The sequence below is a fragment of the Notamacropus eugenii genome, chromosome 4 (genome assembly GCF_028372415.1).
Source record: "Notamacropus eugenii isolate mMacEug1 chromosome 4, mMacEug1.pri_v2, whole genome shotgun sequence".
Taxonomy (NCBI): Eukaryota; Metazoa; Chordata; class Mammalia; order Diprotodontia; family Macropodidae; genus Notamacropus; species Notamacropus eugenii.
The window spans coordinates 160,889,522-160,915,889 of NC_092875.1; the positions used below are offsets into that span (position 1 = coordinate 160,889,522).

General features: G+C 37.3%; 1 long non-coding RNA gene across 2 annotated transcripts in view; it reads left to right on the forward strand.

Annotated features, from left to right (window-relative positions):
* Positions 1-3,340: 3,340 nt before the first annotated feature.
* LOC140500728 (uncharacterized) overlaps positions 3,341-26,368 on the forward strand; it is a 30,201-nt gene continuing 7,173 nt past the window's right edge. For both annotated transcript variants that reach the window (XR_011965851.1, XR_011965852.1), the window contains exons 1-2: positions 3,341-3,464; positions 19,942-19,991. This is a non-coding gene — a long non-coding RNA (uncharacterized lncRNA). The remainder of the gene's footprint in view (positions 3,465-19,941; positions 19,992-26,368) is intronic.

Here is a 26,368-nt window from a genome sequence, read left to right on the forward strand (position 1 = left end):
GCACTATCTGTAGTGCTTCTTCTAGATAGATTTATCTACTGCTATAGATACAAGTATCTATCTATCTATCTATCTATTTCTCTATCTATCATCTATCCAACTATCTGTCTATACTGATACACTAAATCATGAGCCTATTAAAGTATTGAAATGTATGTGTGTGTATATATATATACATATACATATATATGCAGATTCATACATACTGACACATACATGGTATGCTTAAGTGTATATCTGAATATGTCAGCATTTGAAGGAAATACATAACTAATCATTTAAAATATATATTTTTAACATTTTAAGGATTCAAATTGCTATTCTCTCAATGACATCTATATCTCTTTCTTATATTAAAAACAAAAAGAGGGACAGGTTTAAGGAGAATAAAATTCCCTTGCTTGAATATTCATTATTTAATAATATGTCCATCATATAATACTTTTTTGTTTTCCTTTTGCTTCTACAGCTACAAAGTGAGTCATAATGATGATAACAACCACTTTGCTTCTATAGAAGGTACAATGTGATAGCAACTACATAGTGTTTTAAGCTTTACAAAATACTTTAATATACTATTTCATTTTGTCCTCCCAATAACATTGGATAAGTGCTACCATGATTCCCATTATATGGGTAAGGAAACTGAGGCAGAAAGAATCTCAGTGACTTTCCCAGAGTCACATAGTCTAGAAGTGTCTGAAGCCAGATTCAGCTAAGGTTTTTCTGTCCCTAAGCCCAGCTTTCTATTCATTCTACTATCTAGCTGTGTAGAAAAAAGAAAGGAAAAAGCATAAATGTATAATTAGAGTTTTAAAACAAATTTGGAGATTTTCTGCAGCAGCCATTTGTCCATCTAATGACTATAGAGAGATTATTTTTGTCTTTCCCAGAGCATTGATCTAAGATATTACAGAGAATCTTCTATGACTTACCAAAAATGTATAATTAATGTAGCCATAAAGACTATCACTAGAAGGAACCTAAGAAATGTCACCAAATTTTATGAAATCTTGGACAAGAAAATGAAGATGGTATGGGAAAAGACTGTGGTTTTTTTTTCACAGTTGCCTATTAAAGGCAAGAGATCTATAACAGAAAAAAAATCCATTTGGGAGGTGAACATCTAATTAAATAGAAGATCTAAGTAAGTATCTGAGAAAGGGATTTGGACTTCCAGACCGTAACTGAAATATAGACTTGACATTCCAAATCAGAGAAGGAGCATACCTAACAAAAGAGAGTAAGAACATATTTTGTGGCTATCTTCAAATCTAATTCAAATGCCTTTAAAATAAAAAGATGAAGGAGCAAGAAGACTTCTAATGTAGTTATATATCATAAAGAATTGCAACAAAGAAGGAAGATGAATAGGAGTTGAGACACCCAGAAGTTCACAGGAGACAAAAATCTATGAAAAGAATCAGGAAGAAAACTCGTGGCCTCAAATGGACATATGCAGATAGACAAAACATAGGTAATTAGCAAGAAGTGCCAAAAATTCTAGTGAATAAAAGGGAAATTTAACTTTAAAGGTGTCACTAAGACTCGATGAGAACTCCATGACTGGAGAGTGGCTCTGGATGCCTGTACCTTATTCAAAAGAAAGAGGATAAAGAATCCCAGTAGGGATAAATAAAAGTCATAGACTTTCATGCAAAAAACAATAACAACAACAAACCATCACCAATACAAGACAGGAGAAAAATGTTTAGATAGAAGTTGTACTGAAGAATATCAGTCAGTAATGTGATATGGCAGCCAAAAAAAACCAAAACCAAAACTAATGCAATGTTAGTCTGGAGTAAGAGAGACATCACTTCTAGGAAAATGATAGTGATAGCCTGTATCATTGCATTCTGTCCTTATCATACTTAGTCTAGATGACTGCATTCTGAACTGGGCATCGCAGTTAGGAAGGACATTGTGAAGCTCAGAGTACAGAGAGGAGAGTAATCGGGATGGTAAAGAACCATAAACCCATGCCATATGAGGATGAGTTGATGGAACTGAGCATGTTTAGCCTAGACAAGAGAAGAGAGGTGGGATAGTTGTCTTCAAGTATTTGAAATCAGCCTTCTCTTCTTTCACCCCAGAGTGCACAACCAAGATCAATAGTAAAGAATTTGTGAAGAATTTCCTAATAACTAGAGCTGTCCCAAAGTGTAATGAGTTACCTTATGAAATGTTGGGTTCGCCCACCTTGGATGTCTTCAGCAGAGGCTTGATACTTGTTGGGTATGTTACACTTGGGGATTCTTTTTGTGTATGATTTGGATTAGAAGATCAATTAAATCTCTTCAAATTCTTATATTCTGTGATTCCATGATTCTCTTTCCTGGACTAGGCTGATGGAGGTGAAAATATATAAGGATTTTGTATAGGTTGCAAAAGGAGCAGTCAATAGAGCCAGATAACTAATTTGGAATGAAAACCAAGGCTTATTGGCCATGAAAATTATGGAATTTACAGAAATAGGAAAGGCTGGAACAGGTACCAGTCTTAATGGAAAATTGATGGTTGAACTCAGTTTCAAACATATTGTGATGGTGCTGAAGAAGATTTTTAAGTGCAAATGTACAGTGAAGCTGCAAAATATATTACAGTGAAGGTCATGGATTCCCTCCATCATGGTACTAGATATACCTAGTGGTTCTACACTGCTACAGAAACTGCACTGGCCACTGGACCCAGGGATTCTGACTCATTCTACTCAAAATTTTCACAGCTTTGCGAAGAGAAAGGAACCTAAAAGTACCTCCATAATTGTAAATCACCAAATAATCTTCACACACATGCACACACACAACCACACACATGCAAATGTACCTGTATACATTTTCATTTGAATCCATCTTGCTTTGGTAAATGTGAATTACAGATTCAAAGGTGTAATACACGATTTACTTCCCCTGCAGTACATTCCCATTTTTTTCCATATAGACCTAGATAGATGTATGTAATATTTTAAACAGTATCTAAAGAGGGAGATCATTGATCTTCAAATCCCTCTATCACCTTTAGAAAACTCATTTTCTAATATCCAAAATTACATAATGTAGAGCTTTCATGCTCTATGCTTAATAGAAGGACTCTCCCTTTTTTGAAAGGATTCATCATGAGATTGATTTCAGTAATAAGTTCCCCTAATGGATTTAAAATATTAGTAATTTCACAAAAAATTTTGATTTATAGGTAACTTTTAAGGACCTTGTGTGTTTGTAAAGTGAGGTACATCTTTAAGAAGAACTTTATACTATTTTTGGAATAACCTTGGACATGTGTTTCCTGCTATATTTGAACTCTTGTGGAGAACAGAAATAGAATCTTTCCTCTCACTTATTGGAATAGTGCAGAAAAGGTGAGAAACACTGGCTTTAAAGAAAAATCATAATCAGTCTTCCATCTCCATAGGTGTCTTTTTCTTATTGAAAAGAGGACCCATGAAAATGCAACTGAAACGGGTAAGACTACCTACACTCTTTTCTTTCTGTATTTTTCTGAACTTTTTTGTGGAAGGAAAGTATGTGCATATTCTGAAGAGATAGTGGCACTGGTAAAATTTCTGCTTTATTTGTTATATTAACTGCTGTGAAATATGATTTGATTCATTTCAATCTGGGACTGATGAGTAAAGAAGAATGTGTATAGATTCTGTGGTGTGTTTTTGGTCTATACCAGGAAACATCTGGTTCTTCTAGCTTTTCCTTAAAGGAAAATGCTTCTGTATGAGGATGGGGAAGTATTTCAGAAACTAAGGAACCCTCATTCCCTCCTCCCAGGTTGTCAAGAACTATATCTTGCTATTACTTCAATAATCAATTGGGATCACAGATTTCAACCCAGAAGAGATCTCAATGATCTCTTCCTCATTTCAGAGATAGGGAAACTGAAACCCAGAGAGTTTAGTGACTGGTCCAAGGCCTCACAAGTAAAAAGTAGCAGAGTTGGGATACAAACCCAGGTTTTCTAACTCCAGAGACAATGCTTTTTTTCCATTGTTTTGGAAAATATTATATTTTAACTGATATTTTAATAATCTAGCATAAGGGACTTCCAAGGCCATCTATCTTTTGTCATTAGTAGGTTTGGAACCCAGGTCATCTAACTAGAGAGTTAGGGCTCTTCTCACTGCTCCATGGGTGCTGACTTGACATTCAGAAGCATCACTTTTCTTCCTTAGTGCATGATGACTCAAGCAGAGTGCCTCTAATTAAAGCCTAAGAAAGTTATATAGAGACTAAAATAATTGGGAGATTTGGCTTCTTCTCTTTCCTATGACTATAGACCACTGAATGATTTGATCTAAACTTCTATCTCTTCAATATGGGGGAATTATGCCTTTTTGGTGTGTGTGGCTTGGTGTGACTTACCCAGGGTATATGAGAAAAGCAATTATCAGGTATAGAGAGTGGGCTACTTTCAAGCAGATCAAGCAGGTAAGATGTTTTATAGACTGTCAGGCCATAGTGCTGGTTTAGATTTGAGGAATTACTCTGAAAGAACAAGGCAGGTTCTATTTTTGACAGTTCAGCAATGAGACCACTTGTACATTATGACCCGATTTGATTTACTGTAAGAAAATAAGAGTGCTGTAATTTGTAAAAGACATTTATTACATGAGTCCAAGAGGAAAAAAAATGCTTAGCGTCTCTGTCCATCCCCATCTGGTTTTATTTTAATCTCACTCTAGTCACATATGAAATTTTGCTTAGCTGTCTTCATTTTCTTAGTCAATCTTGATTAATGGCCTTCAAAGTAAAAATAATTGGCCTGCATCAGGCTTGTTTTATAACTCTTGTTCACAAAGAATGTGAAAGGCTGGAAAATGAGCCGAAACAGAAGGAATGCATTACGTTAGCCTTTGAGAAAGAGCAGTCCTCCAGTTGTTTCACTGTGTATTTTTATAACAGGCGCCTCCTTGACCGTCCATGATATTGCAGCTACGTGGTGCCAAAAGCTTATGTATACTTCATCAAACTGGCCATGTCACATCGATGGCTCCAAGCGGCCGAACACGTGAGGGCCGTTCTCACCCGGGCAAGCACGCTGGCCAGAGAGCTTCAAAAGTAAATTATCAAGGAGGCTGAGAATATGAAACCCAGAAGTTAAAATGGGGAAGGAAGGGAGGCTAATTGTCTCAGAAGTTTAGAGGGCTTGTTTATCAGAAGGTGCTCTAATATGTGCATTTTTCCCTTCTAAAATCTTTTGAAACTAAAAAGTAGTTGGGAGGACATTTGGGGAAATGTGGGCCCCATCTCACCATAGTGGACTTTAAACTGTGCTTTCTTTCAAGGTATCTGCTTCTGGGTGAGTCTGTCAGTTAAGGAGGGTCAAGAGATGAATTTTATTTTTTTTAATTCCTTATCATCAGAAAGAATTTTTAAGTGACTACTTTGCAGATGGAGAAACATGATGTTTCTTCATGTGCCAATCTTCTTTGATTATGTTGAGTAGCACATTAATATCAAAAACTTTCAAAAGAATCTAGGAGCTCAACATTATTTCCCAGTGTTTTGTTTGATTTTGTTTTCTGGGATCTTTAGGCATTCTGATGGCAGATTTTTAATTTTTTGAAAACTTTAAAATTCTATATGAATATGTAATCCAAGACACTTATTTTTACAAATATGGGAAGTGAGGTCTAGAAAGTTTTGATCACTTAACCAAAGTTATATAACTATAGTTATATAACTAGCAGAGTTCTCTTAAACTCATCCTCTAACTCCAATGAATTTTCCATCATACCTTGTTGTCTTTCGGAAGGGAATGAAATTGAGTCTTAAGATGCTTCGGCTGCATTATTTGGGATTTGAAATAGGTCCTTAAGTTTGGGTTTCATATTGTAGCCTGGGAAACAAAGGTCCCCTCACCTGCTCCACCTTAGCCCTCACCCCCTTCCATGCTGTGTCATGAATGAATGAATGAATGAATGAAAGGATTTAGTAAGCCCTTATTTCTAAGCACTCTATTAAGGGCTGAGAGACACAAGTAGTCATGTAAAATGTATTTTCCCCATGAAAACAGTGTTAAATCCAACAATCCAATTCAATTCAAACACTATTTATTGAGCATTTCCTATTTACTAGAAACTGATTATGTAACACACACATGTGTGCATATATATATATATATACATATATAAAGATATGTGTATACACATATTATATTATACATATATATATACTCATAGCTATGGATACATATGTAGATATAGATATAGTTGTAGAGATGCTTTACTATAGATATTAATAGATATAAATATATAAAATGCTATTTTTAGATGTTTTTGCTTAGAAAGTTGTATTTTTTTTTTTTTGCTTATTCCCTTCCAACTCCAAATACATTGGACTTTATTAGACTGAACAAAATAGATACAATAAAAATGGGCCTCCCTTTTTCCCCTTTAGGAAATTATTTGGGTGAATTTAGGGAGGGTAATAGTGAATACAGAGGTACAAGCCGTTTCCCTCTAAAGACCCTATTATCAAATGGTTTCCCTTTATGGTAGACAATTCCATAAAGAAAAGGTAAGGAGGGCTGGAAAACACAGTATAACAAAGTACCCAGATTATTTGTCCTGAAATGGAGCTATTTAACATGACATAGTAAAGCCAATAATAGCTAGCATTTACACAGCATTTTAAGGTTTGCAAATTCTTTTACACATTAACTCATCTGATACTCAAACAACCTTGTAAAAATAGGGGCTGTTATTATTCTTGTTATATAGAGACTAAGTGAGGGTAAGTGACTTGCTCAGAGTCACACAGCTAGAAAGAATCTGGAGCAGAGTTTGAACTCAAGTTTTCTGACTCCAAATCTAATGCTCCATCCATTACTATACTACTAGCTGCCTGTCATTTTGAATAAATATCATTCAGACCTTGAACTTTTTTTAGCTAATTCACATATGAAATTACAGTTTTTGAGATAATAGTAATAATTTTTAAAGGAAAAAATGAGTTCTTCTTTTGAAAGAAAAATCTTAAGTTTTTTCTTAAAGCCATTCAGCAATTTTGAATCTACTATCCCATTTTTCCAGAATAGGGATAGGGACTTAATTTTTCAGGGGCATGGAGAATTTTCAGTGAGGAAAATTTCCTATTGTAAAAGAGATTGGCAGGTGCTTCTGCAATGTATTATCTTAGAGAATTGCCTAGAGCACTGAAACACTAAATGACTGACCCAGAGTCGCACAAAAAATCTCAGAAGTCGTATTTGAACTGGGGTCTATTTGCTTCCCAGGATAGCTCTTTATTCATTGTAGAAGGACAGAATAACAATGTCATTCTTATTTTTCTTATTTCTGTTATACTGACAAGGGAATTTTGAATTTTGAAAAATGTATTTTAAAACTAACATTGGAACACCTTGTCTATACAAACAAGGTTTAAAGAAATGATTCAATAATTATCCAATTGATGTGATTGCTGTATAAACCCAGATACAATTTCAGTTCACAAACAACAGTTTATCAAAGACGTTCAACGTGCAAGGCAAAACAGACTACGAAGGTGAGCTACCTTCGAGGAGCTTCCAGTCAAATGGATTACAAATAGGCATAGTACCAGATAGACTGACAAAGGAAAAAGAGAGATTCTGACTTCTTCCTACTCTTTGCTCCCTCACACAGACTCCTTGATCCATTGAGACAGATCTCCTGACAGTTCCATGAATAAGGCACTCCATCTGGGCATTTTCTGTAGCTGGCCCCTATATCTGGAAAGTTCTCCCTTTTCCCCTCTAACTACTGACCTCCCTGGCTTGCTTTAAATCCTAGTACAATCCCGCCTTTCACAAGAAGCCTTCCCTAACCCCAATCCTAGTGTCCTCCCTCCTTTAATTATTTCCTGTTTATCTATTATATGGCTTGCTTTGCATATATTTGCTTGCATGTTGTCTCCCCATTAAATTGTAAGCTCCTTGAGGAGCTGTCTTTTACCTCTTTTTATATCTTCAGCACTTAGCACAATGTCTAACACAGAGTAGGCCCTTAATAAATTTTGATTGATTGATTGATAGGAAAATTTGAGGAGGAAGGGGAACGAGGCATGGACACATGGAAGCAGGAAGAATTCAGGATAAGATCAGGGGGCTGGAGTAGTTCAGTTTGGTCAGAATGTACTTATAAAGCAACAAATTGTGAATGAAGAGTGTGAAATAAGACAGGGAAAGTATTTTTGAGCCCAATTTTAGAGGACCCGGAATGCCAGTCTATTTGTAAACGGTAAATTTGTAACCACTTTTGCTTCCATAGAAGAACCTGGGAAGGTGGGGATAGAGAATGTTATGTGTCTTTCCCTGTTCCTTTGAAAGCACAGGCCTTTCTCAGTTCAGGCTTTTGTCTCTTTCCTCTTCTTGGCCTACTTTTAAGCTGATTGCAAGAACCTATTGGTAATTAAATGGTTTCTGAAATATTAATCCACTTAATTTTGCCTATGTAAACATTGTGTCAGAGTAATATTTTGTAAAATATCAAAAGTTATGATGCAAACATTACAAAGTCCTGGGATGGGCTCTATGTCGTGCAAATATCTGCCACTCTCACAAAATCTCTTAGGTACGCGTTATTTCCCACCATATCAAGGACGCTTATTACTTACAATGTTCCCTGCCTGCCTAAGGATTCTATTAGCTAGAGCTTGTAAATAATCTAATGAATTTGATTCAATTCAACAAACACTTGTTAAGCCCCTGGTATATTTAAGGTTGCATTAGATGCCAAGTATACCAAGACAATGGAAACGGCAGCAGCAGCAGTGAATAGTCCCTGACCACAAGGAGACTGCATTCTCCTGTGATAACACAATGTAAAAACTGAAGAACAAATGTGAAATATTTACAAAATAGTTTCAAGAGACAAAGAACACTAGCAGCAGGGGATACATATGAGAAAAGGACTACTTTTCAAGGTGCCAGTTGAGCTTGAAATGAAGCTACGAATTCTAACAGACAAAAGTGAGGAAGGAATATATTCCAGATTTGGAGTATCAACAGTGTCAAGTCCTGAAATAAATCAAAACCAGGAGTTGGGGAATAAAGCTTCTTTAATTGAGACAACAGGGTAGCAAATCTGCCACCCTGGGGGATGTCCAGTAGATTTTCCCATCAAAGAGACCCATGAAGAAAGGTTTTTGTAGTTTTAGGAGGAGATGGGAAAGAGATGAGTGAGGCAGCAAGACCTGGTCATGAGCCTCCAGTGGTCCTTGGTCATCTGGGCAAGGAAAATCACTTCATTCTGGTGGTTTTGTCCTTCATGCCATGAATCCCAGTGAAAGGGAGCAAGGACACTAGAAGCTGAGATCAATTTGAGCTGGATTCCTCACAAGACAAAACCTATAAGTGAGGAAATCTAGGGTGTAGTTCAGCCCAATCTAATCTCATTATTTGAAGAGTAGAAATGTAAGGACATTACTGGAATTTTGGCATTGTTATGATGACTAAGAGGTTTAAGCACCAGGTTTAGGCATTACAACCTGTATTAACAATTTTCTGTCATTACACTAAGAATTACATTAACAGTTTTGTCAGCAGCATGGTACAGGGAAAAGAACACTGCTTCTGGAGTCCCAGGACCTATGTTCAAATCCTGCCTCTGATGGCCATTACCTCTGTGACCTTGGGCAAGTAAAGACCTCAGTGGACCCAATTTCCTCATCTATAAAATAAGCAATTTGAACTAAATGTCCTCTGATGATGTTTTTTTTCAAGTCCAGATCTATGCAAAAGTATGAAGGGGGAAGATAGAATGCCATTTGCAGTGAATAAGCAGCTACTTATGCAAACTTTGTAATATTTCCAAATCAGACTCACAGTTCACATAAAGCTCAGAAAAGCAGTCTATTTTCTGTTAGCATTAGAGCATTAATCTCATCCAGTTTAAAATGTATCATCTCATTTTGTAATGTTGTCAATATAAAATGTCATCTTGTAGCACTCAATTGGAGTCGCAAGATGGATATCCATCTTGAAGGCTGTTTATTAACTGCTGGATTGGAATTGTACAATATGAAACCATATTAGTCTGTTTGTTTGGAAGACTTAGCTTTGCACATCATATGCATAGGTGATAAACATTGTGTTATATTCAGTTGACTAATTATTCTTGATCTGAAATGTTTATACAGCCCCAGTGGCATAATGTGAATTATACCTTAAATTACATCATATATTTAGAAAGAAAAAATAGGCTTTCCAAAGAACAACATCATCTTAGTATAATGATAACATACCTATTTACATAATGATAATGTACATATTTATTGCCAAGTATGTTTGTTTTGCATTAGTGTAGGTAGCAGGGCAGAGAGAATTAAGGAATTCTAAAAGGGAATTTTCATGTTCGATATGGCTATAGTGGAGTGTTTATTGGCAGTGAAGTAAGAAATGAAGGAAAAATGTATATTTTAACTAGCAAAAAAAATGAATAATGTTACTTGTTAAGTCCAGGTTGTTTATGAGCGCAAACACGCAGATGCCCAAATGCTTAACTCTCTCCAAATGTGAGCCACTGGCTCTCTCAAAGCATGTGAAAATCCTTCTTGAGTTTTCTGTTAGTGGGCATCAAAAAATCCAAGAACTCTGAGTCTCTCTGAGTTGCATGCATTCTCCACAGACATGTTTTTTTAAAGGATGCCACTGTTAGACTCATGTAATCCATGAGATGAAAACCTACATTTTTGGTTTTGCTTCAAAAGCTGGAAATCTTTTTTTTTATATTTCTAAGGAAGCCTGCAACCTTGTACTTTAAAAAAAAAGAGTCAAGAGATGCTATTTTGTGAGCTGTCATATGTTTTCTGAACTTTTTGTAATGGAAAGAAGTCTCTAAAGAGCCCTTTTCCTCACGCCTCTAACAAAGGCATGTCCCAGTTTATTAAAAAATCATACACAACAATACTGCTTGCCAGGTTTTATAGTCCTAATGAAAATTTGGTCCAGAGCACAGAAATTATCTGGAAAAATGCCTGAAATTTTCCTGTCACAGATGTTTCAACAGAAGGTGCTTGCATGCCATTCGTTAATACAACGCCATACGGGGCTCAGTATGACCACTGCAATAACCAGTAAGTAACACACGCAGCGTGTGCATCACTGCGCCAAATTTCCCGTCTGTTGTGTGGGATTCATATCCCATGGATTGAGACGTACCTTGATGAAACTGCATTGTCATGGAATGATAATATTTGTGGATCACTGTGCATGGAAAACATCCTTTCAAGAATGTGGGAGGTCCGTTTAAAGATTCTATGCATGTCTTGGCATTGTAGTTAGAATGGATGCTAACATAAGCATTTAGTGCCTTCTTTGGGGTTGGCTCTCACATGCCAACTTGCGGGAGTGTCTCTAGGGAGAGCAAAGATATTCTCAGAGGGGTAAAAGCTATTTGTATTTTTACTTGGATCATGGTGATATAGTGATGGAAAATGAACAAACAACAGTCAGGTTTTGGTTACTTGTTGCTTTAAAATGTGTATGAGAAAAACAGTAAAGAAAGGAGGAAAAAGCTGAGAGAAGTAGTATGGTATAGTGGATAGAGATCTGGCACAGAAATAAGGAAAACATGAGTTTAAGACCCATTTCTGATATATACTGACTGTAATGTTCTAGGCTAAGGCAAGTCACAACATCTCAGTTGAGATATTAAATGATTTGCCCTAAGATTGTTAAAAGATGAGTGAAGGGAGTTCTTTCTCCCTAATGAAATCATAGAGAAAGGAAGAAAGGAAGAGGGAGGGAGGGAGGGAGGGAGGAAGGAAGGAAGGAAGGAAGGAAGGAGGGAGGGAGGGAGGGAGGGAGAGAGGGAGAGAAATTATCAGTGATTTGAAGGAGGTGATTTTATAGACTCAGTGCTTCCTACATGACTTGCCAATCTACATAGCCTATTGGTCATTAGTCAGCTTATATAGCTAATTGAATATATATTTGTCCAGTTACCCTAGGCTATTTTTTCCTGGGTCCGAGATCATCCAAAAGACATCATTTTGAAAGCAAGGAAAAACTATAGCATTCTAAGATATATTCCATTACCATATTTAAATACTGGTTTATAATGGAAACCAAAATAATCCTCTTCATCTTCCCAATGCTATGACTCACAGTCTCCTTTTAGGACAACAGTACCTGTGGACAAATGGAAAGACCTTAAGATCTGGAGTCAGAGAACTTGGATCTAAGCCTTAGCTCCACCAATTATTTGTAAACTTGGTCAAGCCTTTCTTAACTTTTCAATGTTTTAGTTTCCTCATCTATAATATGATTATTAGAATACTTATCTACCTCACTGAGCTCTTGTGAGGAGAATGCTTTGCAACACTTAAAATATTGTAAAAATGTGAATTTTCACTGTTATTACTCTCTCCAATTAGTTAGCTCCTGTGGAAAACTCTGTGTGTCTGTGTTTCTGTGTGTGTGTGTGTGTGTGTGTTGGATGTCCAAGACCAATATAAAGGATATCATAGTAGAAATATTTGCCTGGAAAAAAGAAAAAATGAGTCAGTGGCAGTGAGAATGAGGAATAACCAGTGGAAAATCCAAATTTTCCATTTTTATCCTTTGACTGTTAGCAGAACTCAGAGTGACACCTTGGGTGTCCCTTGTGTTGCATTTATAGGAGAAAAAAGAATGTGTGTATATGGGAATGATATTTGCACTATCAGAAGGGATACATATCCACATGAGTAGTACAAATAAAATCTCATTGCAACATGGGTAAGGACGGGTGGGGAATGGAAGGTAGTTTTAAAATACCACATTCTGTTGATAACATTATAGTATCCAAATATAAAGCATTAACTTATTACAAATTCAAGCTAACATCTTGAGCAACATGTTGGGGCTGTGTTTTAGCTGCAATTAATTGAAATGTGCCCCTAGTCCTTTCTTCCTCTGTCTTAAAAGGTTTTGTCACGGATTTCAAGCACCTTTGCAGTTGAGTGGGAGGAGATAAAATTTTGACTATTCCCTTTACTCAAATTATATTAGCAACTGAAAATATGGTTTCTAAGTGTGGTCACTGCATTACTGATGACTCAGGGATGCCCCTCATGTAATCCAACATCATCATAATAAATAATAATAAAAATAAAAATGATACCTGACGTTTTGGAGAGCATAAAATAGTTTTTAAAGCATTCTCATTTGCAACATCTTATTTGATATTCACAATAATTATATGAGGTAGGCAGGTCTGAAATTATTCATTTCATTTATAAATAGAGGAAACTAAGGTTCTTGATGGTTAGATAACTAAACTAAGGTCATAGGATCATAAATCTCGACCTGGAAGAAATCACAAAGGTCATTACATCCAACTCCCTCTGACTTTAGAAATGAACAGAGGCTCAGAGAAGTTGTAATTTTCTTAATGTCATTAAATGGCAGAATGGGAATATGAACTGAGACTCAATATCTTTTAAATTATCAGGAAACTTTGGCATTCTTTCCCCTGCCTCATGTCCTACAGATCATTAACAGTATAATGGGAGGAGTGGCCAATAAGAGTTCAGTTCTTAGATCATGTACAGTTACGCTTTGCCTACTGCCAATGCAAGCCAAGGTTTGATGAGCCTGTTTCCATAAATATGTGATAGAGGGGCCCTTTTCCTCCCTGATTCAGAGCAGGTGCAGGTATCCTCTGACTATTTCCTATTGGCCTACTGCATAGTGACAGAAGAGAACACCTTTTAATTCAATGCTTGGCCAAACTGCATATGCATAAGCAGGCTCAGGCAGACAAGATTTCTCTCCCTCCCTGTTGGCAAGTGAGGTGATCTATGGCTCCAGGTGGGAGAAAAGGGGTCATGAACACATGGCTGCCTCGGTGTTTTTTGTCTCCATTTTATTTATTCTTTCCTCATATGAGATGAATGAGTATCAGGGAGAGAATGGCAGACTAGATGAGATTACAGCCTTGTGAGCCTCAGAAGATTGGAAGAGCCATCAAAATTCCCATCAGCAACAAGAACTGATAAGGAGACTGCCCTCAGGAATGTCACTAACTTAACCCAGTTCAGCAGTAACTGATCAGTAACCCACACTACCACACTAGTATTACAAGCAGGGAATATTGTGCATGTGTTAAGGACACATTGGTCAGTCTTGTGTTCTCCTCTTTCCCCTCCCCTCCCCCAAACTGTGATCAGAGTAAAGGAAAGAAGTGCTATAAGAGTATATGAACTCAGTTAAATCTAAAGTTAAATCAGAGCATGGGAGGAAGGGGGTGGTACAAACATTTATTAAACACCTATTATTTGTCAGGCACTGTGCTAGGCATTTTACAAATACCATCTCATTCGATTCGCACAACAACCTTAATGATCTCCATTTTACAGGTGAGAAAACTGAGGCAGGTAGAAGCTAAGTGACTTGCTCAGTGTCACACAGTTATTTTTCCTGATTCCAGTTGCAGAGTTCTATCCACTGCTCCTACTTGCCGCCTTATGTGGAGTTCTTTGGTAGAAGGAAGGATGGAAGAATGTAGGATGAGACTGTTGAACAACTAATAGTATAGCCCAAGTGGAAGAACTGGGAGAGCAAATGAGGTCTGCTAATTCTAAGTCTGGCATACTTTCATTGTGCTATGTTGTCTGTGTTTGGTGAGATTATCTCTTGTAGCATTACAATTGGTAACATTAAACATTTTGAGCAGAAGACATATGCTCATTAATGTCCCATCAGAGAAGTTCCTCATGGAAACCCAAGAAAGTCATCTACCCTATAGCATTAAGATGCTGTTTTGGTGGGCAAAGTAGCCTTAACGAAATCAGGGACCCTGTTAAAGTATTGAAATGAGGGATATGTCATGAAAAGTTCCACTATTTTCCAGTGATTCCAGTGGGAAAATTTGCAGTGGGATTAAGTAAAATGTATAGTTTATGAAGCCTTTTCCCAAATGAAAGCAGTGCATAAACCCAAACAGTCTAGCAATTTGGCTGAATACCAATGATAACACATGACCCAATGAGGTTTCTCATTTTCATGCATGAAAAGATGTCCAAATATGGATCTAAATTATCTTCATTTTAAGAGGAACAGTAAATAAAATGGGAAAAGACACTAAAAGTCCACTTTTATTTGAAAAAAAATACTACTTTATATCAGAAACCCAGATGTACAACCTGAGGGCAGAACAGGGCATGCATAATCTTTAAGTATTTTGGGAAAGTCAAGCACTCAAAGGAACCCTCCACTTAATGAAATTCAGTTCAATAATCATTTTATTACTTGCCTGTTATGTGCCAGCACTGTGCTCGATATTGGTGAAACTAAGACAAAAACTAGGAGGCCCTGCCCTTAGGGAACTTATATTCCATTGAGAGGAAACAGCATGTATATAAATGATTGAATACAAAAGACATGCAAAGTAATTTGGAGGGAAGGAACACCCAGTAAAGAATTCAGTTCCTTCTCTTTCAATCACATTCCTTTGAAAATGGTATGTCGACATGCCTTAAGAGTGCTCTTCTATCTCACAATATGCCTTTGATTTCATAACATTATGAGGGCTTGTGGTCAGGATTAACAAATCAGTCTTAGCAGATCCTCACTGGGACCAACTTGAAAATTCCTCATTTCAAATCGACACTTTTGCATCCATTCTAATTAGCCCAGTGGCTTCCTGGGACTAAGGGATGAGGGACTTCTCAGCATGCAAGTGAACCCAAACTAAGCAATTGCTACACTCTTAGATTGCCTTCCAGACACTGATCACATTAATTTTTCATTATCCAATATGGTATGTTCCTTTGAAGTTATGCCTCTGATTACTTGATATTATTCTAATGTGGATTTATGAACCTGAAACATTCAGCCCATTCTCTTTTGGTGGCCTTCTTATCTTTCAGGGGATTAAAGAGCTCCTAATTACCACCTCCTTGGCAGATGACTTAAGTACTACTAAACCTTCCTGGAAGCTACTGGTCACTGTTAAACAACTAAAGTAAGCTCCCCCCTGGAAGGGCTGTTGGGATAAGCTCTAAGAGAAAGATGCTTACTAGTTGAGCTGATAGTGTGATGACTGTTCCACACATTTATTCCCAAGCAGGAATTCCTTGGTTTACAAAAAAACAAGTTCTCTTGTGTCCTACCCCTTGGGAAGGGAGACATTTGCTACCTCCTTCCCTCTCTCCCTGTTGCCCATCTCTTCCATCTCTCCCCTCTCCCTCTTCCTTTTCCTTTCTTCCCTCCCCTTTCCCTCTTCTCTTCCTCTCCTTCACTTTCCACTCTTCCTTTGCCCTCTCCCCATCTCCTCCCGTGTCTCTCATCCCCTCCCTCTCATTCCTCTCCCTCTCTTTCTTTCTTTTTCCTCTGTCCCTTTGCTCTCCTCTCTCCTTTTTCTTCTTCTTCTCCTTTTCTCCTCCTTCACCCATCTGCCCTAGCCATTGATCTGTTAACCCAGGCAAAGTACTATTCTATTCCCTCAATATTGCTGAGAAAGTCAGCACAGTGTGTTATTTCTGTTTAATCACCTTCCAAACCTCATCCACTTTTCAAAGCATGTCTTTAGCTACAAGAAAGTTGCTCAGTTACTGTCCTGTTGTGCTGTATGGAAGTGAGATTGTAAGGCCCTGATATTAGCAAAAAACTAGTGTCTACTACAAACATCATTACAACGCACAAGATATGGCTTGAAGCATTTTTGTCCCAAAGTGAAATAAAACAGGCTAATCATAGTTTGTTTTTTCTTTTAAAGTCCTTAACAACCCAACCCCTTTCTGCCTTTCCTCATTTCTCACCTGATACTACTCTGGGACTTCTCTAACTTGCTCTAGAAAGCTCATAATTGGGAAAACCTCGTCATCCCGCTTTTAGATATCATCAGCCTAGGGATTCCAATCATTGACATCCCTCTGATTGGAGGGGAGAGCCATGAACTCCAACCTCCATTTAAAGAAGGAACCTAGCTCAGAACACCTCCTCATTTCTCGTTAGGCTGATTTACGTTGGGACTAGTGTCTTTCTCCTTCTCTCTCTCTCTCTCTCTCTCTCTCTCTCTCTCTCTCTCTCTCTCTCTCTCTCTCTCGTCTTCAGATATCTGAAGGTCATTCACGTGAAAGGTGATCTGCTTGACCACAGAGAGCCAATTAAGAATGATGGCTGGAGGATGTTACAAAGAAATTTTAAACTCTCACCTTTGGTTCAAAGAAGCTCTTGCATGCACAGTGGCTATACCCTGGTAAACTGTCTTAGCAGATGGACTACACCAGGTTAAGGGTAACCAACAGGCTTCAAACCCATCAGTGAGTGTGTGTGGAGGGGTGTCTATCCCAAACAGTTGAATACTTCCCATGGCAAAATGGACCAATGAGAACAAGTAGTTCCAACAGCCATGAAGGGAGCAGAAGCAGGTGATATTGAATGCTTAGAACTTGGTTAGACATTGAAAATGCCAAGATCATCCGCTGCATCCTGGGCCATCACCAGTCATCCTGACTTTTGCCTTGCCACTGGATTTCGATGACTGGAAGAGAAAGTGCAACTCTGCCTCATTTAAATCCAATTCACCCTCAAGTTATGACATTACCCCGTGATGGCACTGGTCCTCTTCTAAAATAAAGGATGAATAACAACAATAAACCTGAGGTAAGGAAAAACTTTCTAGTAAGAGTTATCCAAAATGAAAATGGTTTAGTTTTAGAGCTAGTGGGTCCCGTATCCCTCCAGGTATTCAAGTGAAGGCTGAGTGACAAGTGTTGGAAATATTGCAGATTGGAATCTTGCCTGGGGAAGGGAAAATTTGATGACTTTCAAACTAATGGCACCTAACCCACTGGTTTACTGTGAAGATTGAATTACATAATGTACTAAACACACTTTGTAAACTTTAAAGCACTCCATATAACCATTAACTTTGAATCTCTAACAGTATTCTGTTTAGCCTTCCCTGGATAATTAATCATCCTCTTCTCTGAACTATGGTTTCTTATGTAGGTGAAATGAGGCAGGGGAATGAAACAGTCAAGCACTGAACTTAGGATCAGGAAGGTCTTAGTTCAAATCTTGCCTCAGACACTTACTAGCTGTGTGGCCCTGGGCAAGTCCCTTTACCTCTGTTTGGCTTAGTTTCCTCATCTGTAAAATGGGACTAATGATAGTACCAGTCTCCCATTGCTGTTGTAAAGATCAAATGAGATAAAATTTTAAAGTACTTTATATACCTTTACAATGCTATAAAAATGTTAGCTATTATTGTTATTATTGTAATTACTTTGCAAAATTTGGCCTTGCAACCAATTGTTTGTCATCTTAACTCTAGCACCTAACACAATGTAGTGTACATAGAAGGATCTTACTACATTTTTCTTTACTTGAATGGTAGAGTAGAAGATCATCTGACCATGATTTAGAGCAATTTTTTAAAGTTAGCTTATTCTGTGGATAACAAGCCCTTTTTCTCACTGGTTTTACTTTATATCTTTGCTTTAAACTATATCAACCATATAATCACCTCCATTTTTCCCTGGAAAACTGTCCAGATTCATTGCAAATATAACCCTCTTTGGAGAAAGAGTAATTGTAAGATCTGGTCTGCTGCTGAGTACTATATAATAGGATAAATATTTATTGTGTCTACTTTCTGCCAGGCACTGTACAAAGCACTGGGATACAGATAGGAAAGACATACCTTGCTCTCAAGGAGCTTAAAATCTAATGGGGATAGACAATGCACAAAAGGAAGCTGAAAAAATGTGGAGGGAGAGGATACCTGACTCAGGGATTATGATAAAAATGATAGAATCAAATATAAGCAGAGCTGCTGGTGGTAAATGAAGAGATGGCTAGGAGTCTGAGCCCTCTATAAAGGGTGACTAGGGAAAAGATGTTTGCTCTATTCTCCAGCCCTCCAATCAAAAGAGCAGAAGCAATTGAAGGTACTGATGAGGTGTGAGTAGTAAGGTTGGAGCTATCTTCGTGATGATGAGTTTATTGATGATGACCTTATTCTTGGTGGGGATATAGGGGAGGAAGGAATATTGTGATGGCGGTAGCGGTGGTTTGGTGGTGATAGAATTGAAACTAAACAGAGCCACTAGTGGCAAATGAATGAGTGGTCTTAGACACTGATTTATCCCAGGATGAAGAATCATTTCTTATGTTTGGGATCTAATTTTTTTCATTTAGTTCCAGCGTCCTCCCAACTCTTTCTCCCTAAAGCACATGGGATGATAATTGTTACAAAATAAGCAAACATAATAACACCTTTTTCAACCAGGAATATTTTCATATAATCATGTAAAGGAAAAATCTCTTCATAAAAATAATAGAGTTTCAGAATAGAAATGGACCTGGCAGCCATCCAATTCACACCCAAAACAATCCCTATTAAAACATTCCAGACAAATGATTATTTAGGCCCTACTTGAAGACCTTCAAAGAGGGAGGTCTTTTCATGACTTTTTTTGAACTCTAAAAAAAGAAGCATTTGAGTCTTCCTTTATACTCTTGATTTAGGATATTTCATGAAATTAAGTAAATAATTCAGGCTCTTGTGACTCAGTTTCTTCTTTAGCAAATGAAGGATAAGAATATTGAACAACCACTTTGAATATATAAAGGTTAATTTAAGTTATTGATGAATCATTTTACTAGTCTCCTCGTAAATGATTACTGAAGTCCAACATACTATTAGCAATGATCCAACCATGTGTTTTTTTTTACATTGATTTATAATAGTATTTCTAGAACTCTACTATTTCTCTATGAACACGTCCTCAAACTAAAATGCATTTACTTTAAAATTGTCTATTAAAATTACCACATGTGGTTTGGGAATTTTTTTGAAGGCAGAATAACTTTTTCATTCATTAACTCTGCTTTCAGTCACATAAGAAGTAAGTTGAAATTAGTTTTACAGATAAATATGCACAGATACATGGTCTTGGAGGAGAACTGGGAACCTGCTGTGATGACTGATAAATGAAATAGCTCTCTTCTTTTCAGCTTATTGCGAGAGGTCCTACAAAGCCAGATCGGGTAGTCACTGAAATAGGGTAAGTTCTGGTAAGTTTCTACCTTCCTCAGATGGTAGATTAATGAATTGTCTACTCTGATACTCTAAGGTCCTGCAGGCTCCCGCAGATTCTTCCACATAAACATGTCTTCAGTTAAATAGATCTTGAATACCATTTTCCAATGGCATTCATTCTCCATGAATGCTTGCTGGATGAAGGCATGAAAGGGAGGGAGGGAAAAAAGGAGGGAGGGGGAGAGAGAAAGAGAGGTAGAGAGGGAAAGAGAGAGAGAGAATCAGCAAAGAATGTACAAAAGCTAGTTTACTTAGCTCATAAACCTTGTTTCTACTGAATAGTAGCATTTTATAGCCAGCATTGAGATAGCAACTAAAAGTTTACAAAGCACTTTACACATTTGATCTCATCTGAGCTTCACAGCATCCCTGTGAGGTAATTGCTATTATCGTTCCCATTTTACAGATTAAGAATCTAGGGCCAAGACATGCTAAGTGACTTTTTCCAGGATGACATGTTTAGTAAGTATCTGGGAGAGGATTCAAACTCATATTTTCCTGTCTCTGAATCCTGTGCTCTTGTTGTTCAAAGGGCCTTATTCCTGGTCTTCCGAACCCCTTAAAATTCCTTCTTAAATCTTTCCATAACCCCAGTCACTAGTTTAAGAAACCTTTCCTGGTTTCCTGGATCCATGTATCATATAAGATAAAATAAGATATAAGATAACAGCTTCCTTCCACTTTGCATGAGGATGAAGACATGTTGGGGAAAGAAGGGTTTAAGATGTTACTGAGGCCCTTGAATATCTAGACCTTATACTTAATATTTAATATATTATAAAATATTTTTCCTTTATTAATATCATATTGTTTATTATCTAATATTCCTATCACTTTTGCATCTGTGATAGTTAATAACAAAGCTATTTTTATTCTATGTGACCTTTTATAGTTTTGTTCAGAAATTTCTTATTTTTCTCCTCACAGGTGGCCAATTGCAAACCTTACTGAAGCAAAACATCTGATGTTATTCTTAGAAAACAACATTAAAACCTCAGTCTTAGAACTGCCTGCTAGGTAGTAGAACTGTCAAGTTCAAATTAAATTGTTCCTGACTTGTGAATGCATCACACACATCCTGCATCCCTCTCTACCTCAGTTTTCAGCATTCATAAAGGATGCTGGGCAAAGTGATGCAATTGACATCCATATGTATGAAGCAGAGAGAAGGGCAGCACCAACCAGAGCTTTCTGAATGGTCAGAAATGCCATAATGAATGTGCTCCCAAGATAGTAGGCACCTAAGGGTGACCTTTTTCTTTTCATTGTGCTTTAAACACTTTCCACTGTCTGTGAGCATCCAGATGCTTCAATTCAGGCAGAAGTCTTTGAAGTGGTCAGAACAACTTCCTTGAACCACAGTCATTGGCCTATTCCTCTGATGCAATGTGAATCCTCAAGAAATTCATTCAGTCATAGCATCACAGAGCATCACAGGTCATAGGCAGGAAATTTAGGGTCTTAGCGTCACATAACATCATAGAAGCACGACAGGTCACAGACAGTAAGTATGAAAAGCAGGATTTGAATCCACATCCTCTTTAAAAAGCCACCTTTAGTCCATCTTCAAAGGCCTTTTTTTTTGTATCAAAAAGCATAACTTCACTGAATTTCCTTTCTTGCAAAAGAATATTTAAAACAAAAAGTACTACTTAACTATGTAAATGATTGAATTAAATCATTTTCAAAATATTCTTCTTGGTAGGAATCTGTTTTTGAGGTAAGCAGTTGGTACAGTGGATAGAACAGGGAGCATGGAGACTGGAAGTCATAAGTTTGAATCCTCCCTCAGACTTGTATCAGTTGTGTGACCCTGGGCAAGTCCATCAAATTATTATAGCTTCATTTTCCTCATCTCTAACATGGGGATGATAATAGCATTTCTCTCAAAGGGTAGTTGTGAGAATTAAATGAGTACATTTAAAACACAGGAAGCTTTTTGCAAACCTTACAGCAGTAGACAAAGATAGAGTTGCTAGATATTATTAGCTACCATTATTTTTACTAACCATGGTCATAATTTACATTACCAGTAATATCATTTAAAACCACCTTTTTGAGTTCTTGTGGCTTTCAAGTATGAAGTTTGTTGGAGTTTTTTTGTATTAAATTTACATTACTATCCTGTTTAAAATGCCATAATAATTTCTAAAAGGGAATGATATTGAGATTCTGCAGCAGAATTATATCCTTTTTTCATGACTCCAGGGTTATTATTCTTTCTCATGTACCTCACTGGACCGATTTCACTAACTCAACTACAACTCTGCTCTTGAATATAGGCAAAAGGTTAAATGGCAGAAAGATTTAGAAAAATTATTATACATGTTGATTTCTTCATTCATCACATCATCTTTGTGGCATCTCGAGATTTAAATACACTGATAAGCTTAGGCCCATGGAATGTTTGCTCTAGAAGAAACCTTAGAGATTATCCCATCCAAGATCCATGTTCTATAGATAAGGAAACAGCTCCAGAAAGACCACCTAATTTGCCCAGAGTCACACAGGCAGAAGGTAGCAGTGGCAAAATCATTACCTAGATCTTCTCATGTCCAATCTAGTGTGCTTTCCCCTGCTTTAAAACCTTCAATAACTATTGCTTCTAGAATAAAACACAAATTCCTCAGGCTAATATGTAAACTCCTAATCTATAATCTTTCCCCTATGAGGGATGTGGGTGTGGGGAGGAGGTAATTTTTTTAAAAATTTTGAATTATCAAGCATTTATCATTTTTTCCTTCTCCCATCACACCCAGTAAAATGAAAATAAAGGAGATAGGAAGACAATGTGGAAGGAAGGAAGGTAGCAAGGTAGGAAGGAAGGAAGGAAGGAAGGAAGGAAGGAAGGAAGGAAGGAAGGAAGGAAGGAAGGAAGGAAGGAAGGAAGGAAGGAAGGAAAGAAGGAAGGAAGGAAGGAGGGAGGGAAGGAAGGAAAGAGGGAGGGAAGAAGGAGGGAGGATCCTTGTATTATATAAGCATATATAAGCATAGTCAAGCAAATTTCCTCATTGGCCACATCCAAAAATACCCTTTCTTCATTAAGAGCCTAACTTTTCAGAATTCTTTTTCCTAATAGTCCCTTTCATTTATTATATTATATTATTACCAAATTGGTTTATAAACTATTCCTCTAACATAAAGCTGAGAGATGGAATACCTTTGAATAGGCTGCCCCCACTCCCATGCCCTGAATGCCCTCCCTCCTCACTTTCTGCTCCTTAAAACAAACAAAATCCCAGCCTCCATCAAGACTCAGCTCAGCTCAGGTGCCATTTCTTGATGGTGGAAACTGGTTTAATTTTGTCTTCATCTCTCTAGTGTTTGGCATAGCACCTTATGCTTCTTATGGGCTTAATCAATGTTTGTAGAATTGAATTGCCACTACAAGGAACTATCTCTCTGGGGCAGGGGCTCTTAACCTGATCTCTATGCATAGATTTCAGATGTTCAGTCTTTGGTTGGGAAAAAAATACATTTTTACTTTCACTAACCTCTCAATGAAATTCAGCACATACCTCCAATTATTTAAAAACATAATTCTAAGAAGAGGTTTATAAGCTTCACCAGAATGCCAAAGGAGTATAGAAAAGGTAAAGAGTTCCTGCCCTTTCAGTTATTGTATAACCACCCAATGAAATACCATATGTAAAGCACTAGATAAAATTTAAATCTCTGGATAAATGCTATCAGCAACAATAATAAAAGCTATTCAGAGTCATGTGTACAAGAAAAAAAATGTGTATTAAAATAGTACGTATTCTTTTCCTTGATAATTTGCTGTAGAAAAACTAAAGAGCTGTTTGGAAGCTAATTCTGAATATTAGGTATGATCACTACACCATGACAGCGCATATTTATGGTATCATAACACAATGTAAGTGTGGAGAAAATAATATAAGGAAATAGTAAATTTCAAGAAAAGGAACTTACTGGCAGCTATCTCTCTTACCTATGGAATATAATCGTTCATGGGATGTGGTAAAAGCTAAATGCCTTCAAACCACTTAAAAATAGACAAGATTAAACATTTAAGAATATGCTATAGGAAATTATCCTGTACTGACAGGAAGAAAGGTCAACCATTGAACTGATCTATCACTAATTTCTTTGAAGGGTTGACCTTGTACCTACTAGATAGGCATTTACTGTAATCTATACCAACCATTTTCTTCTACAAAAGATTGCTTTTTTCCCCTTAATCTTTGTGAGATACACTGATGTCTGCTCTGATTCCATATTGTGGTTTAGAGGTGGCCCTAGTATCTCAAAGGCTATGCCAACAGAATACAAGCATTTTCAAGTGTGTTAGTTGGAAGAAGGGAGAAAAAGTATATACCTCTGTTCTTTCAAGCCTATCTTTTCTCATTGCACTAAACTGATTATTCTGTAACCCTTCTTCTACCTGGCATTCTCTTCCTTCTGCCTTACCCCTCCTCTGAAGCTCTAGCTAATAGTGTTCTAATTTTTCTTCTCTTTATGAAATAGAATTATCTAGAATTTATATTTAGAATTACAACTCAGAATCTTAGAGTTACTTAAAGAGATTATAAGGGTCAGTTCCATGTCTCCAGGTAAGTGAGTAACAAAAAAAGACAGACTATCTGATTTTTAGGGATCACAAACATCCGTCATCTCCCTTAGTAAGATGTTTGTGGTAGTTAATTTTCCCGAGAATCAAAATGTTCTTTCTTGTGTCTTACCTGAGGCTCTTTTAAACTCAGGATAGAAACTGGCATTGTGATTTCATTGGTATAAATCATTCTCAAATGAAGAAGCTCCTTGCACCAATACAGATTGGTAATTTTGCTAGTTGTGTGACTGTGGGCACATCATTCAACCTCTACCTGCCTCAGTTTCCTCATTTGTAAAATAAGGATAATAACATCACCAACTTCCCAGGGCTGTTGTGAGGATTAAACAAAATAACATTTATAAAGCACTTAGTACAATATCTGGGACATAGTAGGGGTTTAATAAATGTTTGTTTCCTTGCTTTGCTGTTTCTTTCCTTTCTTATTTTACTAGATTCCTTCTATTCATTCTTTCCTCTCTTCTTCCCACTCTGCCTTCTTCCTTCCTTTCCTTCCTACCTTCTTTCCTTTCTTCCTTTTTCTCTCCTTCCTTCCTTCTTCTCTCTTGTCTTCCATTGTTCATTCCTTCCTTACAACATGTAATCTTAAAAAGTTACCTAGAGGCAGAGCCAAAATGGCAGAGTAGCAGCATAGACCTGCAGGAGCTCTCCCCACAAGGCCCTTTAAATACCTGTAGTAAATGACTCTAAACAAATTCTAGAGCAGCAGAAGCAGCAAAGCGACAGAGTGAAACAGATTTCCAGTCTAACAGGAAGAGTCTATAACACCAGGCTTGGGGAGGAGTGCAGACTAGCATGGACCACACAGAACAGACAGGACTGGGGTAGCTTTAGGGTGCTGAATCATGTGCCGTTGCTGCAGGTTTCCAGTTTTTTCAACCCACAAATGCCAAAGGCTGCTTTAAAGGTCAGTGAGAAAGCTCTCTCACCTGGGTGAGAGGGGAGCATGGTTGTGGCCCCAGACCCAGCACCAGGGCAGCTGCAGTCACTATCTCCGTGGCCTTTTTTGGAGCTCTCTGCCTATAGATCATGGAGGAATCAAGCAGTTGATCTGGGTCTCAGTCCTGTGTGGCCTTCCTGGGGTAAGGAGAAGTTCTGGTGTGGTGGAGCTGCTGGTGACTGTGGAGAGGGAATCCTACTCACAATTCCAGGACAGAAAAGAGTACTTCTGGTTCTCACAGACCAAAGCGTAGGCTAGGAGAGGAGTAAAAAAAGCATACAATGAGAGGAAGAACAAAGTATACAACTGGAGGAAGATAGCAAGGTCAAGGTTCCTACATCCAAAGGCTCCAAAAAAATTTGACACGATCTTAGGCCATAGAAAAGCTCAAAAAAACTTGGAAAACCAAGTAAGAGTGGTAGAGGAAAAATTGGGAAGACAAATGAGAACAATGCAAGACAATCATGAAAAACGATTCAACAGCTTGCTAAAGGAGACCTCAAAAATGCTGAAGAAGGTAGTACCTTTAAAAATAGACTAACTCAAGTAGCAAAAGAGGTCCAAAAAGTCAATGAGGAGAAGAATTCCTTAAAAAGAAGAATTAGACAATTGGAAAAGGAGGTCCAAAAGCTCTCTGAAGAAAATAGTTCTTTAAAATTTACAATGGAGCAGATGGAAGTTAATGACTTTTTAATGACAAAACCAAAAGAATGAAAAAATAGAAAACAATGTAAAATATATCATTGGAAAAACAACTGACATGGAAAATGGATCTAGAAGAGATCATTTAGAAATTATTTGTCTACCT